The sequence below is a fragment of the Melospiza melodia genome, chromosome 15, assembly GCF_035770615.1.
Source record: "Melospiza melodia melodia isolate bMelMel2 chromosome 15, bMelMel2.pri, whole genome shotgun sequence".
Lineage (NCBI taxonomy): Eukaryota > Metazoa > Chordata > Aves > Passeriformes > Passerellidae > Melospiza > Melospiza melodia.
In genome coordinates, this window is record NC_086208.1 from 13,034,493 (window position 1) to 13,053,212 (window position 18,720).

General features: G+C 51.6%; 1 long non-coding RNA gene across 1 annotated transcript in view; it reads right to left on the reverse strand.

The window, feature by feature from the left end:
- LOC134425320 (uncharacterized) overlaps positions 1-18,228 on the reverse strand; it is a 35,539-nt gene extending 17,311 nt beyond the window's left edge. The window contains exons 1-3 of the long non-coding RNA XR_010029635.1: positions 18,153-18,228; positions 17,694-17,948; positions 8,001-8,070 (exon numbers count right to left, since the gene is read on the reverse strand). This is a non-coding gene — a long non-coding RNA (uncharacterized LOC134425320). The remainder of the gene's footprint in view (positions 1-8,000; positions 8,071-17,693; positions 17,949-18,152) is intronic.
- Between the last annotated feature and the right edge of the window lie 492 nt (positions 18,229-18,720).

Here is an 18,720-nt window from a genome sequence, read left to right on the forward strand (position 1 = left end):
ACTACAAATGAAATCAGGAGGAACAGTCCCAAAAGCCTCTCTTAGCCTTGGCCACCAGCAGCAGCTACTCGTGAAGCTCCCACCAAGTGAGAGCCAAAGGAAGAGACACATTGATCCTGCCTTGCTGGATTTTATGCCAAGCTTGTCAGTAAGGCACGCTCAGCTTTGGCTGCCCAGCAAGTGCAAACCTTTCCTTTGTGTGGCTTTCTGGGCACCTCCCGCTGCCCTCCCTAAATCCCAAAGCCAGCAGCATCCCTTGGAAGGTGCACACCATGCCAGAGGCAGCAAAGACGTGCTGCTTGCAGCCTCCCAGCCCCAGGCCTTCTGCCAACACCATCCCAACATGGGGCACGCAGGCAAAAGAGCTGCCGGAGGAATCCACACCGAGCGGCGCTGAGCACGACCCTTCTGCTTTACAATGGTAACCTGAATCCTAAATACTGGATTTCTAGGCACGCATTAAAGCCATGAGACAATGGAGACGGCGAGGCTGGGGCTGGCTGCAAGCCAGCTCCATGCCGGCCCTGCCAGCGCCCGATGTTTCCCATTTCCCTTTTTTTTCACCATGGCAGATAAGCTAAGTCCCCCTAAGCCAGGAGGCAGGTGCATGCAGAGCTCACCCCTGGCTTGGGGACTGTGCGTGACTCACCCCACATAGAACGTGGATGCCCAAGAAGACCCACAGAGGTGGTTCCTTTCCTCTCTCCCTCTCTCTCTCATATGAGCATTGCTTCTCCTTTAATTGGTTTCATTCATGGCGGCCCTTTGCTAAATGTAATTATGCCAGGCTCTCTCCATCTGTCTGCGTTCAGGAAGAGACATCGCTCTCACTGTTTTTATCTTCAATCTTTATTTCTGCATTAATCCCCGCTCTGCAGCTCACATGTACAACAATGTCCAGGACCTCCTGAGGACATACAGACACGTAATGAAGAGCAGGATTTGTCCCTGGGTCTCTCCTGGCTGGAGGACATTTTTTCACAGGGAAAGACCCATACCTCAGTCACTCTGTAACATCTACATCTCTCAATGATACCTCCACAAGCCAGTTCTTTTGCAGACACTCAAGAGTTGTCTGTGAGCCCAGGCAAGTGGAGACGGCTTGATTTTGTCTGCATCACAGAGATGTCTCTGCCCTGTCTTCCCAAGCCCGGTACATCAAGGTAGAAAGATGTCTGCTTAGGTTGACATGGACCGCTTTTCACGTGGAGACAGCATTCAGTCCCAAAGTACCACACTCCTTTTCCTTTCCAGGAATGCAGACAGGGTGAACACGGCTGAGCACAGGGATTAACAAACCTCAGCTCTGCAAGGGCAGCTCATAGCTGCATAGCTGAGGCTGCAAAGCGCCCAACACACCCAGAAGGATTTCATCCCTTGGGGATTCATTACCCAAGGTCCTTACACCTTCCTCAGCCAGGGTAGGTAGATCTTGGGGGAAAACACAATGCTAAAGGAGCTGTTGGTTTATCGAGAGACCAAACCCAGTGACACAGACCCTGGGCAACCAAGCACCATCTGGTGACCGCCGGCTCCCAACACAATAGCCCACGTTGGCATGTTTATGATAGAGACCAGAGGCGGATTCCCATTATCCCCATCAGATCCTGTGATGTGGTTTCAGGAGAAGGACCATGAGAAGCAGATGGGATGGCAGAAGAGAAAAGAACGCAATGAGACAGACAGACAGGAGAGATTTATATGAAGCTAAAGCGCATACCCATAAACATGGGATAAGTAAATAGCATGTAAGTATGAAATTAAATGCAGGGAATCCATGGCATCCAGTAATCAGTCAAATATCTCCTTCACCTCTTTTTCAGTTTATCATCGGCATTTTAAAATGAGATATTTATGCCAATAAGTAAGCCAGTTGTATATTGTAACCCTGCAAATATTGGCTTGGATCTGAGAGATTCGTCCCGACAGACAATTCATTTTTACAGTTATTTTTGGACTCCCGGCTTTCGTGGAACACCGGCTCTCTGTGTTGGATTTTATGCCCCTGAAATGTATTTACAATGCATGGCATCTGTATTGTGCATTACACACTTAAATCATTGCATTTCATTCATCGCTTGTAAAAAAAAATATTGCAATATCCTGAAGCTCTGAATACTCAAATTCAAAATATAACTGCTGCATTTTCAGAGTAATGCTATAAAATAATGTTGTATTTTTAGATAAAGGAGGGAAAATTGATCATGAGGAACATGGATTCCCAAGATCTGGGAAGAAGGGGAGCTTGGATTTCACACCACGATAAACGGGTAAAAAAAATAAAACTAAAATCTGAAAAACCCACAAAGGTTTATTTTCTAAACAAGGACATGGAAACATTTTGTCACTTAAACAAAGGGAGGAGGGCGGGGGAGGCTCCGCATCCTTGGCTTGCTCTCTGCAATGGACAAATACTATCAGAAACAAAAAGCATGGCATAGTTAGCAGGAGCTCAGCGCTTTACAATTAATGGTTTGTATTTAAGTTCCTTTTAGGGGAAGCCTTCTGCAATTGGGGGTAAAAAAATTTCTTGGTTTTAAAGCCTTCTGTCATTGTTGCCCACAAGCAGAAGAGAAAGGCTCTTTCTTTGTCATCCGGGGGTTTATGGCAACACCTTAATATGTCCTTTTCATAGGTGAAGCAAGGCACACAAAGCAGCCGCGTGCCAATGCGTCCCCCCCGCCACCAGCAAAATAAATAAATGGAGGAACGCGGGGACGGCGGCCGTCGTAATCCCTCGGCAAAGAGGCAGCGAGGATGGTCTGATGGGGTAAATATCGCACGTCTCCTGCCAAACCCCGCGTGGGCTATTGTCCCACCACCCCTTTTAGATGTCATTAAGGATTTTTCGCATACAACCAAACGAGCGGAGGGGATGAACGCGCTCGCCTCTTCCCCACCAGTTGGAGAAGCCATGACGAGGCGGCTGGGAGCCGGCGCAGGAAAAACACAGGGCAAATTAGGAAGTATGTTAATTCAGTTAATATCACAGAGGGGCTGGCGGGCGGTGGGGGGGAGGTGTGTGCGCAGATTTTCCGCCCGAGGAAGGAGGTGGCAGAGAAAGAACTGGGGCATGCCAGCTCCCGTTATTGTTCTGCCTTCATCGGTAATTAGCAAGATAAGGAGGGGACGGCGTGAGGGAGGCAGCGTGGCGAGGACAAGGCAGCGCTGCACCCCACCTCATGCCCATGCGGCCATCTTACAGGCGGCGCTCGCCTCCCGCAAAATGGCCGCCGGGGCCCACAGTGCCTCAGGCCCGCAGCTGGCCCATCCCAGCGGGCTCCCCTCCGCCAGCCCCGAGGCAGTGGGCACCCGGGAGCAGTGGCAGCCAGCAAAGGGGGCCCCAGGAGAAAAGGAGTTGCCATGGTGGACCAGAGTGCGCTGGCGAGCGGCCATCTTAGCCCGGGCCCTGTTCACGGCGCCAAGGCGCTGGGCGCGCCACGCTCCCACAGCTCTCTCCCCAGCCCTCCTGGCTGGAACAATCTTGGTACACTTCTCCTTCACCAGGCAGCACACACTGCCTGGGCCCTGCCTGTGGCCGCAGAGGCGGCTGTGCCCTTGCCATGGCTTTACAGTTGGACATGAGCGGGCATACCCCACACAGCCTGCCTCACTGTGTCCCAGGGAGTTCTGAACGCTGCCAGGCACTGGAGTGGCCCTGGAAGACACAGCCTGGACAGATAGAGCATTCTGAGAGCTACAAGGCAACATGTCACCTGTCCAGCCATCAGAGAGTGAGTTATAGGCAAATTATGCCTTTCTTCTGGCCAAAATAAAATAAATCCCAAACCGAAACTGCAGTGATATCAGTAAAGAAGACATGAGCTTCCCAAACCTTAATTTAACACAAATTTAAAACAAGGTCAGTTATAAAATGCATGGTTACACAGACGACACAGACAAAGCTACTGATACATTTCTCACTCCATGGGAGCTTTACAGTGGACACATCAGTGCTGCTCAGTTCTCCAAATGAGCAACACCAAACACCAAACAAGGAACCCTCATTTCTGGTCTCAGGCTGCCCTCAGGACAAGACCAGCAATTACTGATACTAAAGCAGAATTTGGGAAGCATTTAATGTATCTTTAGCTATGATGGGACTACTTTAAACGATGCAATAGGCACACAATGCACGTTGAAAATTCGGCTTCTGCTCCAGTACTCTGTGGAGAACCAGAGGGTGATTGCAACTGCATGCAGGCAGGGCCATGTTATACATCTCAGCTAGACAGTGAAACATAAGGGATGGCAGGCTAGCTGCTCTGCTCCAGGGTTGTCTACACGGAAAACCACACCATTATAATGACAGCACTATAGGTCAACTGCTGCTGCTCCTCGCCACGCTGGTGCACATCTTCACTCTTAAACTGGCTTTCTCCAGTTTAGCTTAAACTGCTTCCAGCGTGCCATCACTGGTATACAGGAGAGTCCTGCCTTCTGCTAAAGTAAATACCCACGGAGGTTGTACGAGTACAGCTCCTTGCTTTAAAATCCGCCCCCCAACCGTCCGTCTGTAGCCAGACCTGCCCTTCGGCTAACCTTTCTGTACTCCACACACTCCTGGGCTGTTCACAGTGCCCGTGAAACACTATTACACCCTGCTTCCCTTGGGTGCTAATCCTGCTTGTCAACCCAAAGGCAGAAGCAGACAGTGGCTTGGCATTTTGATTACGTTGTGATCTGTTTGAACCTTCCAGATTCTTTTGATGTCTGTGCAAATTTGAAAGGGGGAGCCTTCATCCCCCACAATGAAACTCTGCTATCGCATGGTGAACCATCTCGGGACTCCTATGTCCATAGCCACTGCTAGATTTGAAGCGGGGAGGGGAGTTGCAGCTCCTTCAGGAAGAGTCTGAATTTCAGACTAACCAGTTCTGGCCCTGAGCAGAGAACACTACAGGGACAGCGTGTTGCTCTTCAAACAAATGCATGCGTAGGGGAGTGTGCGCATGCACAGAGACACCAGATTTATACAAATAGATGCATTCATAGGAAAATGCAAATAGCATCCTCTTCCATCCCAGGCTCCCTTCGAGCTCCTGACATCCCAAGGTTTCAGAGGAGTACAAGGGAGCCTCAGATCAAACATTAGCCCTGCGGGGGTTCCCTCAGGGAAGCAGCCATGCACTGGGGTCTTTTCCCCGCTTCCATGTGAGGTTTCCCGACCCGGCCTTCCGTGGGTGCTCAGTTCTGACACGCGTACGACACGCGCGCACGCATGCAGAGCCTTGCTAAAAGGTGCTCTGGGAATTGAGCTCCACTTCCTCTTTCTCCTGAATCAATTGTCATAAATCAGCTTTTGTTTTATTTTTAACAAAGCGACAGAATTAATCTCCACACACAGCCCTTGACACTCCCACAGCCCTGTCCTTTAACAGAACAAGGTGTCCAGAGCCCCTGAGGACATGGGCATGGGGAGACAGCAGGGTGAGAAAGACCAGGAGAGGTTGATTTCTGGGTGCACAGAAATCCCCTGCTCCTCTCCTGAACCCATTGCTTGGCAGGCAGAGAGGTGGTGGGATGGGAAGGGGACTGGGTGGATGGTGGGCAAGGCAACTTCCAACCTCTCCAACCTAATCTCCAGCTGTTCCCTTTATCCCCTACCCACTGGAGTACCCACTTTCAACCTGCATTTTACCTTGCATTCTGTTCCTCTTGCTCTTCAGTGCCAGCAAGAGGTGACTCCTGCAGCACCATTGCACAGTCAGTGGGCTGATGGGCAACCTGTGACAGCCTGAGCTCTGCCTGCCTGTGGCAAACCCCTGTCTCCAGCATGGCCAAGGACTCATCTCTCCTCCTCCTCCTCCCATCCCACATACCCAGGTTCAGGACTCAGACACATATGGAGACATTTCTTGATGAAACCTATCAGTGGGTGAGTGGCAGCTGAGCAGGTACTGAGCAAGACGTGGGGCCAGACAGCAGCCAGGGGGGAAGGCAGCGGGTGGAGGGAACGTGCCTCGGGAGGAATACTCACAAAGGGCTGCTTTCATTAATAAAACATTCCCCCCTCGGTTGCCTTTTGATTTGGGTGTAAGAATTAACCCCATCTGCCCAACAGCACGCTACCTACCAAGTCATCTCTGCTGAGGAAGGCTGTCTGACGTGTCTGCTCAATTGCCTGGCTTCCCACTGCCCGCACTCCTTGGCAGCCCAGACCCCTCCAAACAGCTCACCAGCCTCGCTGGGTCTGCCCTATGGAAGAGATCCTCTTCTCACAACATAGATTAGACCCAGTGAAAATAGGCTTAGTGAAAAGACCATTTCACTATTAATGCCACCCCTCCACAACCCCCCCCAGCAGCTTCACACTCTCTCACAACCAGAAAGATTATAACAAATCCTGATCACCTTTTGCCCCTGCTAACTACTGCTCCAGTCTTTGCACCGCATGCCTTCTACCACGAGTAGAGAGCTGGGCACAGGGAGTACTTATATATATACACACACATCTATCTAGTCAGCACTGGAGGTGTTCAGCTGCACAACACACATCTCCCTGCACAGCATCTCGCCTTGTCACAACACCCCAACCCATCCCTCTCTGCTGTAATTGCAGCGCCTGGTCCTTGGGCATCAGCAGAAAGTTGCAGCAAATCCTACGTTGGTTAAAGCACAATCTGTCCATTCAAAATTGGTGGGGGGTTGCTTTTAAATCACTGAGACATTTCTATTCCCTTTCTGTTTAAAGTAAAACCGAGATGCAGAGATGCCTTCGAACCGACAGCCCCTTCATTTTTCCAGAGGTGTGTTTTAATGAGTGACTCGCCTTCCAAAAAGGGGCCGGCAAAGGGGAAGGACGGCAGATTCTCCACACAAATTCAATAGCTGGTAGGTTGCCATGGGCTAAAGCATTTCTTTGCACACATGAAGGGAAGGGACTCCAGAGCACTAAGGGTTTTGCCTCCCATGAGTTATAGCTCTACCCTTCAAGAGCGGAATAAATGCTTTATCCCATTGCAGCCTGTGATGTATTCTACATAGATGGATTGATTTCCCCTATTGTTCTTAATAAATCCTGGCGCATGAAGAAACTCACTGCACAGCCATTTTTCCTGCCTTGTTCTAACTTGCAGGAGTAATAAGGGTCAGATGTGACTGCAGCGGGAAGCAAAGGCCGTACGTGAGGCAGTGCTTTGTGGGATGCAGTGGGTGTGCTTGCAGGGGCTTGGTGGGTGCAGGCAACCAACTCCCTTTTCCCTGTTTATCCCCCCTTTGAGTCGAAGCTGAGGAAAAAGGGAACCATGGCTGGGTACTGCAGCACTGGTGTGGCTCTGACAGGAGCAGCTACTGCCAAGCTGAGCCTGCACAAGCCTCCCAGATCTGCACAGGGAAATCTGCTCTGGCTCTCTCTGACTCAAGCTCTCAATTGTGAGAGATTAATACATATATTGTATTTTCTGATAAATGCAGGGCTGAGCACTGCACCACTGTAGAGCCTTCCTAAGCACACCCAGCCCTCTGTTGTGCCCTGTCCATCACACCTGTCCCTGCCCATGTCCCAGCTTAGAGTCCACACCACCAACACAGAGGCTCCTCTTGTTTTTTGTTTGTTTGGGGTTTTTTAAAATCAAAATGCCAAACCAACCCCCTCTCAATTACTCCCAACGGCACAACTCAGAGCCCCAGATTGTTGTTAAAAGGTTCTCTCCCTCCCTACCATCTTTTCTACTCACAAGGTTGACACCCACCCTCTTTTACTGCTACAGGAGGGTGTTTGCTGGACACAGCTTCGCTGGTGTCCAGCAAGGAGGCACTGCTGGGCTTCAAGAAGCAGGTGGCTCTGCACAATCCTGCCTTGGCCACCTGCCTCCAGCTCCATCCAGGCCCCCTGGATTATCGCTGCTGGTCTTCTCTAGCAGCAGCTAACAACTGGCCCTGATTCAAAAGCCTGGCTGGGAATTTGGCTGTTGGAGAGAGGGAGGGATCAGGTAAAAGAGCTGGTCTCCCATGCATGAGTTGGACTCAGTCCTTCAGCAAGACTTCCAGGGACTCACCTCTCCTTGCTCAGGTGGAGACGTCCCAGCCCTTCCCAAGGCATCCCACTCCAGGAACTCTCAGTCATGTCTGATTAAGGAAAAGAGAATTTGTCTCAATTAGAAAGAGGTTCCCATATGCGTGGACGGATGTCAAGTAATTACCGCATGTCACTCACGTTTGGAAAAGAGACCTTAAATTTGGGGCCGTGCAAACTTGCACACACAATTGCAAGTGAGTTACAGACCTTGGCATGCTCCAGAGCATACGTTGTGTAGATGCTTTCAAGCCCATCCCTCGGCTGAAATACACCCAGCCACGTAAAATACAGCCAGACACGACCCCGTTCTCTAATAAGGAAATAAAGCCGAGTGGACCTGCATTGCCAGACCCCAGACAGCAACACTGTCTCTTTAATTTTCTCCCTGGCTATCTCATCCTTTGCACAAACTCTTTCCTCCCCGTGGCTTCTTCCAGCCTGGTGGGCAAAGTGGGAAAACATCATTAGGGAGGAAAAATAATTTAGTTTGTTAATCAGTATCCAGTGGTGGGAAACAAGAAAGACAGAGAGCTGGGCTGGCGGTTAGGGCTTAGGAAGGGCCAGCACAAAGCCCACCATTCATGACATCTGGGGCTGGGATTCTCATTGAATTAAACAGACACAAAGAGCAGAGGCATTTCATGCTCTCTTCACAAGAATTATCATATCTCCCTGGCACTAGGAAACCTTCAGCATGGGAGAGGGGGAGAGAGAGAGAGAGAGGGGAAAGCGGGCAGGCTGGGTAGAAATATGGGGCAGGGTAGAAGAGGCTTTGTTCCAGGGTTGGATTTATGGATGGGATGCGGCGCGTTGCTTTGCAGGGAGAGACAGGGCCCTGGCGCGCTGGGTCTAATAAGAATCAGCAAATGTGAAACAGGGGGCCCCTGTGTACCATGAAGCAGGGAAACCCACGTTTGACAAGCCAACAGAATAACCGCTCGCGTCTCAAGGCTGTGGAAGGATGCTGACGTTCCTACGAGATGTGTCGTCTTGTGTGTGTGTCAGCGAGGAGGGGGAGAAGGGGAGAGGCGAGGAGTATAAACAAGAGACCAGGCAGCACCGTTCAGTCATGAAAATTAATTAGCTGATGTGCAAACCATGGCTGCCTCTTCCTACTGCCCTGCAAGCATTCCCCATAAAGCTATGGTGTGTGCAGAGCCTGTGACTGGGAATGACAGGGGCAGATTAGGCAGCTCCTTGGGACACAAGCCTGGCAGCAAGAAACCCACAGCCCGTGCAGAAAAGGTGAGGAGGGGATGATTAGTGTCCTCGGGGAAGGGACAGAGCCCAGGGACCAGAAGAAAGAGAAAAGGGAGAGACCGGGCACCAAGCTGAGACCAGGAATCGTGTTGCTGCAGCAGCATAAATTGGGGTGGATCTCAAAAACCAGCCATTAAAAAACCAGGGACTGCTGGACAGCAAAACCACTTAGGGTTTAGATCACAAACTCTCTGGGGCAGGACCTGTCATCTCCTGCAGGCTCACACCATGGAGGCCTGTCCTTCTTGGTCTCTGGGCATTACCAGAAGATCTACTTTAAATACTAATTGCTCCATGATCAAGACCTGTGAGCTGCTGGGAGGCTCCCTACAGCATTACCTGTGGGAAGAGGGGATAGATCTCTGACCTCACATCCCCAGGGTAATTTGACCCCGTGCACTAGTGCCACAAGCAAATATTACTACCCAGTGATGAAGATGAGCAATTCCTGACCAACTTCATATATCCCATCCCCAAGCTTTCAGATCCTACTATAATATCGTGTTTATTCTTTGGCTGGAACAACCACAGAAGAACGAGGGTGCCAGGGAAAAGGGGAAAAAAGGGAATGAAGGGATGCAGAAAGTGATTGGTAGGGAAAAAACAGAGAAGACTCTTTGACATGGAATGTGCACAGTGAACACAACGTGCTGGAAACAAAGGGATGCAAGGAGAGAGGAGAGGCTGGGATGGGCATCTCGGCAGACATGTAGGTAAAAGTTGAAAAGGAAGCACTAATTAGCACCCAGACCATCACTTTCCATTAATAGCTTGTCACCGTTTCCTTGATGTTGCTGAGAGCAGGGAAGTTGGTATGTGTGATGCTTACCTGTCTCTATCTCATTAACAGAAGTGAGGGTGAGAACAGATGTTTATTGCCTGCATTCAGACAGACAGGCCCTTTGCTGAACTGAGAGGCAGGAGAGAGGGGGAAAGTTATGAAAGAGATGCTCATGAAACACAAGTCAAGCCCAAACAATGGAAACCCAAACACAGGACACTAGGAAACCTGTGCCGATCCAGAAACGGCCCCAGGCAGGTATCAGGTTCCAGGAATTCTGGAAACACAAAACTGCTCAGTCAAATAATTATAACCCAGGGCAAATACACTGCCAGCTGGGGGAGAGTGCTCTGGTACTGGCACAAGGTATGTGCAAGGGGCTGTGACTGCATTAGACCTGGGAAAGTAAAACAAAGAGCTGCTTACTTTCCAGACTGATTTGCTCAAGGTGTCCACTCCACTCAAAAACAGACAGCCAAGCATCTTACTGAGAGCCAGAATGGAGATACCCACCAGTAAACAAAGGAAAAAAAGAAAACAAAAAAAGTGCTATTTCTGGCAAAGATAAATGTGCTCTGCATATAATCACCTTTGGAGTAATTCTTCCAGCAGCTAAAAAAGAGATTATCCTTCCTATGTAAAACACAAAGGCCTCTCCTTTCCCTCCAACATGTGGAATGGCTCCTGACAGTGACATGGGAAAGAGGGAGTGTGCAAGGCAAGGCAAGGCAAGGACGCCAATCAGCAAGTACCTGTGAGCTGGTAGCACACGTCTGCTGGTGCGATGACGGGAGCGCGCGCGCGTGTGCACATTCCTAGGGACACCCCCGCTCCCACCAGCACATAAATCCACTACACAAGCCAAAGGTTCCTCTAGAGCAGGAGCCCAAACCTCCTTAGGAGGGAACGAGGGAAAACCAAAGGCAAAGAAAACATCAAGGCAGGGACTGAAGGAACAAAGGCTTCCCCCCTTTCAGCTTGGAGACATCTTCTTGGCCATTTAGCTCAGATCAAGTGTAGGCTGTGTTGACTCCCCCACCTATTCAGACGAACACTTTCAATAGTCTGATGGGTCTTTTCTGCTCTACAGCTTCTCTACCCCTGTGTTTGACGTCCCCAGCCAATGCAGTTAACGCCACATGCAGAAATACTGCCCTGAAGAGCCCTCACTGAGATTGCGTGGTCAAGCACTTCAAAGTTAGGAAGTGTCCAATTTATGGCTGTCCACGCAACCTTAATTCCACCTCGCTGTGCAGCCACTCTGGACAGGAAAAGAGGGAGTGAGCTAAAAATAGGCTGTGACCGTGTCGTCAGCCTCGTAAGGGCATGGGCAGGGAGAGGCTGAATTAACGTCTCATGGTCAGAATGAAATCAGGTACCCCCCGACTTGCCAGCGCCTGCTTTGGTGCCTTCAACCATGTACATTTTTAATATACAGAAATCACGTGCATTCTAAACATACAGAAAAATGCATTATTTATAGCTAATAAATAATAGATTGTTTATATAAGCAAAAAGAAAAACAATTGTAGGCAAGTGTAACAAATTCCCCTTCCTCCACCCCGCACCCATCCCTGCTTCATCCTGTGCGGGCAGAGAGATTTTCAAGCCCCAAGCCTCGGCACAGATTTCTGCCACTATGAAATACAGGGCTAATGTTATCTGGCAGCGGCAGAAGGCTGCTCTCCTGGGGCCGGCAGAGAAGGGGACTGCTGGGGCTGGCAGTGCCCAGGCCAATGCACCCACATCCCCTTCACTTCTCCCTCCTGGCACCAGCACACGGAGGAGTTTTCTCCCAGGAGAAGGGTCTGCGCTGGAAGGATACGACCAAAAGGTGGAAAGGGGTGATGGAGCTGGCTGTGAACACCCTCCCACCTTCCCTGGCTGGTCCACAGCTCTGCAATAAAGTGGTGGGAGTCCATGGTTTCACCCTGCTCCTAATCTGTTATTATTATTCCAGGGAAACAATAAATTTTAATTTTTTTCCCCCCCTCCCCAAGAGGCAAGTGAAGGGAAATCGTGATTCTGAACAATTCATAATTCAGCTAAACCTGAAAGGAATTTAAGGGACAAAGAACAGGCATTTCTCGACTCGAAGAGCTTCCCCCAGACGAATTTCAAGGGCCCACAGCAAACAATGGGAGTGTCAGAGGTTCTCAAAAAGAAAAAAAAGTTCAAGAATCTCTACAATAAAAAGTGTTAGGCAACACAGAGGTCAGAGCCAGCTCCTCCTATAATAAATAGCACGACTACTCTACATTAACTATAGGAGACATTTTAATGCAGTGCCTCAGCTTCGTGCTAATTATACTTTTTCACCATATTTTGAACCTAAGAAAAAATGTCATCAGTTAATTATAACAGATGAGGGAGTGTGAAGACTTCCTCAATAAATAATGCCTTGATATCTCATATCCAACAAGCTGCGTGCTCTGCTCTGAAGGTGCCCAGAAATATGTCCTTTCAGGAAATATATCAAGAACTGATGGTCCCATAAGCTGGCTTTGTTTCCAAGCCTTGATTTTCAGCCCAATAATTAAGTGATTTTTATGGATTGGGGAGAGTAAAGGTCGTGGGACTGCTGGAATGGCGCCAGAGAGAGTAAATGTTTAAAAATAAATAAATTCCTAAATCAAAATGAGATACGAGAGACCTCAACAAATTTCCCCTACGGCTGCACAGGTGAGCACACAGACACAATTTGGTTTCTGGACCCATGTCCCATCCTTCCTGCATTCATGGCATCTCCATGGGAGTCTGGCATGCACTGAAAAAGCCTGATTTTAATGAAACCAGGCCACTGCTGCCAGCATGCCACCAGGAGCCAGCCACCACTGTCCACCTACCCCGAGGAGGAGGAGGAAGGCACCATGCCCCTGCTGCTGTGCCACCCTGGGCACTGCCCCTGCTGCACCCATCCCTGCCGAGGCTGCTGGGCATCCGGGGCCTGACGAGGTTCCTCAACTAAACCATCTTTCTTTCAGCTCCCTTCTCCACCTAGCACCCCTCACTTCCCCCTCTGAAGAGCCGGGATTTGGCGTGGGAAAGATGTCTTTGGGCTTTTCACAAATCCAGTATCCCCTTGAACCAAAACCAATTAGCCTGGCCCAAGGTCCTGCCATTGAAGGACTGTCCCTTCTTTTCAAACCCCCGCGGGCTCAATTGCTCTAAGGAGCCTGGATGTGAATGAGCAAAGCCCGCTTAAAGTGGTACTTAAGGCCAGACCAGGGTGAAGGAAAAGAGAAAGCCTCTATAGGAACAGCAAGCTGAGTTTCCAAGAGACAGCTAACTGCCGGAGATTGTGTTCTTTTGCTCCCCCCATTTTCTTTTTTTTACCCCCACTCCTTAGCTTTCGAGGCAAACGCTCCTAACCAAACCCGAGCCCCTGAATAAATATTAGAAAACAAGAAAGCCAGAACCTCGTCCTGACTCTGTGCGAGAGCCCGCCTGTGGGAAGTGTGATGGCCCGGCCTTGTATGCCGGCTCTGGTCACAAACACGCGCACTCAGAAGGACAGAGGGATGGTGAGAAGCCCAAGATGATCTTTTTCCAGTTTGGGTGCTGGCAAACATCTTCCCAAGGTGACCAGGCTTGTGGGCATGAAACACCAAAATCCCCGACCTGGACAGGGCGACTCCCTGTACCGTGTGCTGGGGAAGCCAGCGTGGGCAGCCTCATGTCCATGTTATGCTGGTGGCCCCTGGTGACACCCAGAGACTCAGGGTGACTGAGGGGCTGCATTGTGGCAGCAGCAGCGCCAGGGTGACACGCGGTACCAACACCACGAACGGCGTGTGTGCACCACCTCGTGCCAGGCACCTCAGTGCTGATGCCAAAGCAGCACCTTCCCTCCAGCCAGACACACCAGGATTTCCAGCAGGCAGCTGTGATCCCTCCCTGGTGGACGAGCAGCACCCATCCATGGCCACAGGTTGGATGGACCCTCCAAGCTCCTCGGCTCTGCCCTTTCTGCGGCGGCACAGACAAAGCCAGGGTAGAACAGTAGGTAAAGGGAGGCTCTGTCCGTTTGCATCAAGGGTGCAGGCAGGGCATGGGAGCCAAGAGAGACAAAAGAAATGGCTGAGCCCAGCCTCAAGAGTGGAACTCGCCATTGCCAGGCAGTTCCACAAAAATGCCCATTGATGGGATTTCATCCATAACCAAGCGTGCACACAGCCTGGCTTCCGGGGAGCTCCTTCCAACAGCAGGGCCTGAACACCCCTTCTCCACCTAACCCCGAGCCCTGGTGAGTTTGGCTTCCCCAGGTATTTGGTATAAAGCCCCTTCATCTCATGCACCAAGCCAAACCCACTGCATGGCGGACAAGTTTTAGGAAAAGGTGGGAAATCCTGAGCTGGAGCACGCGATCTCCCAGAGCATCATTTCCGTGGGGTGAAACCCACAAACTGTATTTTCCATTCATCCCCCAATGGCACATGCTGATTCCTCTGTTTCTGTCTCCCTCTGCCCATCCCCAGCTCTGCCTGAAGAACAAAGACATCACAACCCAGCTCCAGGAACCTCACCCATGTTTGGCCTACGCTGCATCCTATTCTCCACCAGGAGAGTCCCACTGAGAAGAGAAAGAACCAGGAATGCCAGGACAGGGACTCTCATCTCAGCACGTCCCAAAAAGACGCCTTCCCTTTGGGGTTTTGCCTATACAAGGGCAAAGACCCATCCAAACCAACAGCTACCCTAACAGGGCAAAAAGCCACAAAGGGAACTCTATCCAGCCAAAATCCATCCCTGGCCTAAGGACAGACCCTTGGGGACCTCCCTTCCAATATGGCACTTAAAAAAAAACAGAAAGCAGAGACCTGTCGGTGGGCTGCCAGGGACTCTCTAATGCAGCGGGTATGCCACAGGCAGAGATTTGCTGAGGGGCTTCATCCACTGCCTCACCCCCGACCCACACACACAGGAGCTGGGGATTCTCATCCCACTGTCCCCCATCACTCACTGCCACCTCCCTTGTTATGTGAGGGGGTGCTGCCTTCACACCTCCTCGAGGCACCCTTAGGTTCATGCCAACAATGGGGGCAAAAATGAAGTATTAAAGCAGCAGAAAAAATTCAACCTCAGTTTCTTGCTCCTGGACGTTAAAGGCCAAATCGCTGAGTCCCCTTCGGGGGAACTGCTCTGGGGTAAGCGTACCAAGTACATGGCCTGAAAAAATACCTGAAAAATCAGCTCAGGAGAGGTGATTTTGTGGAGAAAAAAAAAAAAATAGTAAAAGTCAAGAGTGGTTTCTGACCAGCTGATTGAATAGCAAGGTGAAAAGGCTGGCATCAATCCTTTGTAAGAGTTCTCATGTAGACACGGATTTCCACACTTCCATTTTATTTCATAAAATTATATATATATATATATATATGTATTTATATATACACACACAAAGACATTTATTATATGTGTGTATATTTTTTTTTCCTCAGATTCTCTTTTTATATTTTCACCTTTTGCAATTACAAAGGCCAGGGACAGAAATACCTCCTGGGTTCTGCCAGTGCAGAACACTCCCACCAAACAGATTTTCTCTAACATGCTGGTTGAATGATTCCTCCTGAATTACATTCATTAGGAATTTGAATGTTTCTTTCCTCCATCCCCCATCAAATCATTACTCCGGAATAAATGCATTCATCAACCACCTTGCTCAGTTCCCTCCTGCTTTGTTCAGTCTAGTTTTAAAGCATCTCCACTGAAACCGTTTGCACCTGACTCGATGCTAGCGCACCAAAGGGGGAAAAAAATAAATAGGAGAAGAATTGAGCGCCACTCACAATATTGTGAAAATAATTGGAAAATTATTTCTTAAAAATAGCCAACATAATAAAGGAGGGAAAGGACTACATTCCTTCCTCCCCACCTCCGATCTCTTCCACAATTTCTGGGATTGCATCGAGTATACATATTCCAGATGGGCTGGAGAGAAGGAGGTTGGTTCTTAATGACACGTCTTTCGCTGCCTTTGGAATGAATGATTCATTCGGATCTTGCCGAGACTCGGTGCCACAGTTGAGTTACATTTCTAGAAAATCCGTATCTTTAATTCTGGCGCTGCGTGTGGGACCCAGCAAATCATGGAATTACTGCTGTAACTTCGGATTAGTAACGCTTTCTAAATGATAGTCTAATTCCAGGCCTTCATGCTTTTCAGCGTTCACACTCACACAGCCTTTTCCCTGGGAGGCTTCCTGCGGAATTAGTGCTGGCGTCTTCGTCTTTCTCTGCCCTTTTTAATTTCTCCAATGACTTCTCATTAGAATATATAATAACAGCTCCTCAGAACTTTTCTTTCTCCCGGTATAGCCAAATTCAGGCTGAGATCCTTTTTCCTTACTGTGGTTATGGCGGTGCTTTGCTGGCCCTGGAAGGGTGCACAGGCAGATTTAGCTTGGCGGGCCTACGTGCCATCTGACGCCATTACCCCGTGCAAGGGAAGGTGGAAAACCTGCCTGCGAGGTGCGGGGGGCTCCCGCCTCTCTCCGGGGCTCGGCACAGAGGGTGCTCCCCTCTCTCTCCCTCGGCAAGGGATGCCCGCTGCGGAGGATGGGGCAGGGTACCCGCGCTCCGCCTCGCCGAGCAGTGGGAAGGCGGCAGCGCCTCTCCCAGCCCTCCCCATCTCCCGCAGCATCTCCTGGGGGGCAGAGAGCCAGCCAAGAGCCCGCTGCCACAGGGAGGTTTCTCTCCGCAGCCTCCCCGGAGCTGTCACGACCCGCGCGGGTTGGCGGCAGCGCGGGGACCGTCCCTGCGGGGCGCGGGCGGCCAGCGCCGGGCGAGGGGCGGCTGGCGATGCTCGCAGGCGGCCCCGGGGTGCCGGGGGGCCAGGGGGACCCCGCTCCCGGCCAGGGGCGCTCGCCCCACGCCAGCTGGGAAAACGTGCCGGGGAGGCTCGGCGGAGAGCACGGTGCTTTGTGTCGCCATGGGAACGGAATGCAGATGTGCCAATTGCTTTTCTTTTCTTTTCTTTCTTTCTTTTTCCTTTTTTTTTTTTTTTTTTTTTTTTTTTTATTTGCCAGACATTGTAATACATATTATGTTTCAACTTCTGGGGCTTGCAGCGGAGGTGAGGGAGGCTTTGTGCCTTGCCAAGCGCTCGGCTCCCAGAGAAGCCTCAGGGCCGGGCACGCTGGAGGGGTGCACCCAGCAGCGGGACCCCTTCCCCAGGCATCCCCCCGCAGCTACGAACAAAAGCAACAGCCACCACGCAAGAAAAGTGATCGCATTCTCACCAACTTGACCTTCCAAAGGGAGGCCAGGATCAAATCCAAAGCCGAAAAAATAGAGCAGGAGAGAGAGAGAGAGAGGGAGAGAGAGAGAGAGAGAGAGAATGAAAGATATCCAAAAGCTGGGGGGTTTCGTGGTCTGCCCAGTAGGCTGGGACGGGGAAAAGGTTTATTTGGGGAGGGTGCTCGCTCTCTCCATTCTCCCAGAGCCGCAACACTCCGCAGCCTAGGAGTGAATTTCGACGTGCGTTTAACCGGTAATTAAAGCCCGGATTTATTTGGCAAAGGAAGAATTGGCGCAGGGCTCGCCTCGCTGTCCCCGTCCCTCCCGCCTGCTGCCGCGGAGCCCCGGGCGGCCCGGAGCGGCCCGACGGGGAGGTCGCGGACCCGCAGCCCTTACCTGGAGCCCCCAGGGCGGCGAGTCGGGCCGTCTGTGCACTGCCGGTCCTGGTGCGGCCGCTTCCCCTGGGCGAGCAGGTCTGGAAGTCATTTCTACTTTCGGTTATCTAGCTTTATGATGGCTCCACAACACTCATACAGCTAGATAACCAAAGACAGAAACATCCCTCCGTCGGGGATGCCGGCCATCCGTCCGTCCGTCCTTCCGTCCGTCCGCTCCAAGGTGCGGGCACGGCCGGGGCAGGGCGGCCAGGAGCTGCCACCGGGAACCACACACACATTAAAAAAAAAATTAAAAAAAAAAAAAAAAAAGAAAAAAGAAAAAAAGGAAAAAAAAAAAAAAAAAAGAAAAGAGAGAGAGAGAAAAAAAGATAAATACGAAGCAGAGAAGATGAGCCGGGGCAGAGCCACGGACGCACGGCGCGCTGCCGCGGGGGCTCGGAGCCGAACCGCGCCGTACCGAGACAGGTCGGGCTGTGCCGAGCTGAGCCGAGCCGAGCCAGGCCGGGCCGGGCCGGGCAGCGCGGGGCTGGGCCGGGCCGGGCCGGGCCGGGCTGCGGGGGCCGGTGCTCGGCGCTCGGTGCCCAGCCCGCCGGCCCGGCCCGGCGAGCGGCACTCGCGCTCCCGCCCCGCTGCCCAACTTCTACTCCCCTCGCATGGTAATCGCCCCCTTTGGGAAGTGACGTCACGCCGCGCCCAGCCAATCCCCGAGCCCTCATTTAAATCAGCGCCCCCTTTCCCGCGCTTTCCAGCCCGGGATGGGACGGGGCGGGCCGGCACGGCGGGGCTCGGCACCGGCGGCACCGGGCGGCACCGGGCCCTGCGCCGCTGCTCCCGCCCTACCCGGCCTGTGCCGGGGCTGCGCCGAGCCTCGCTCGCCTCCCCTGCCCCCTCCCGCCCCGACGTGCCCCCGCGGCAGCGCCGCTGGGCCGGGGGAGAGGCGAGCAGCGCCCCTGCGCAGCCCTGCACCTGCAGCTAAGCTCCCTTTGCCGCTCCCCGGCGCTGCCCTCGCTCCTTTTCACCTCTTT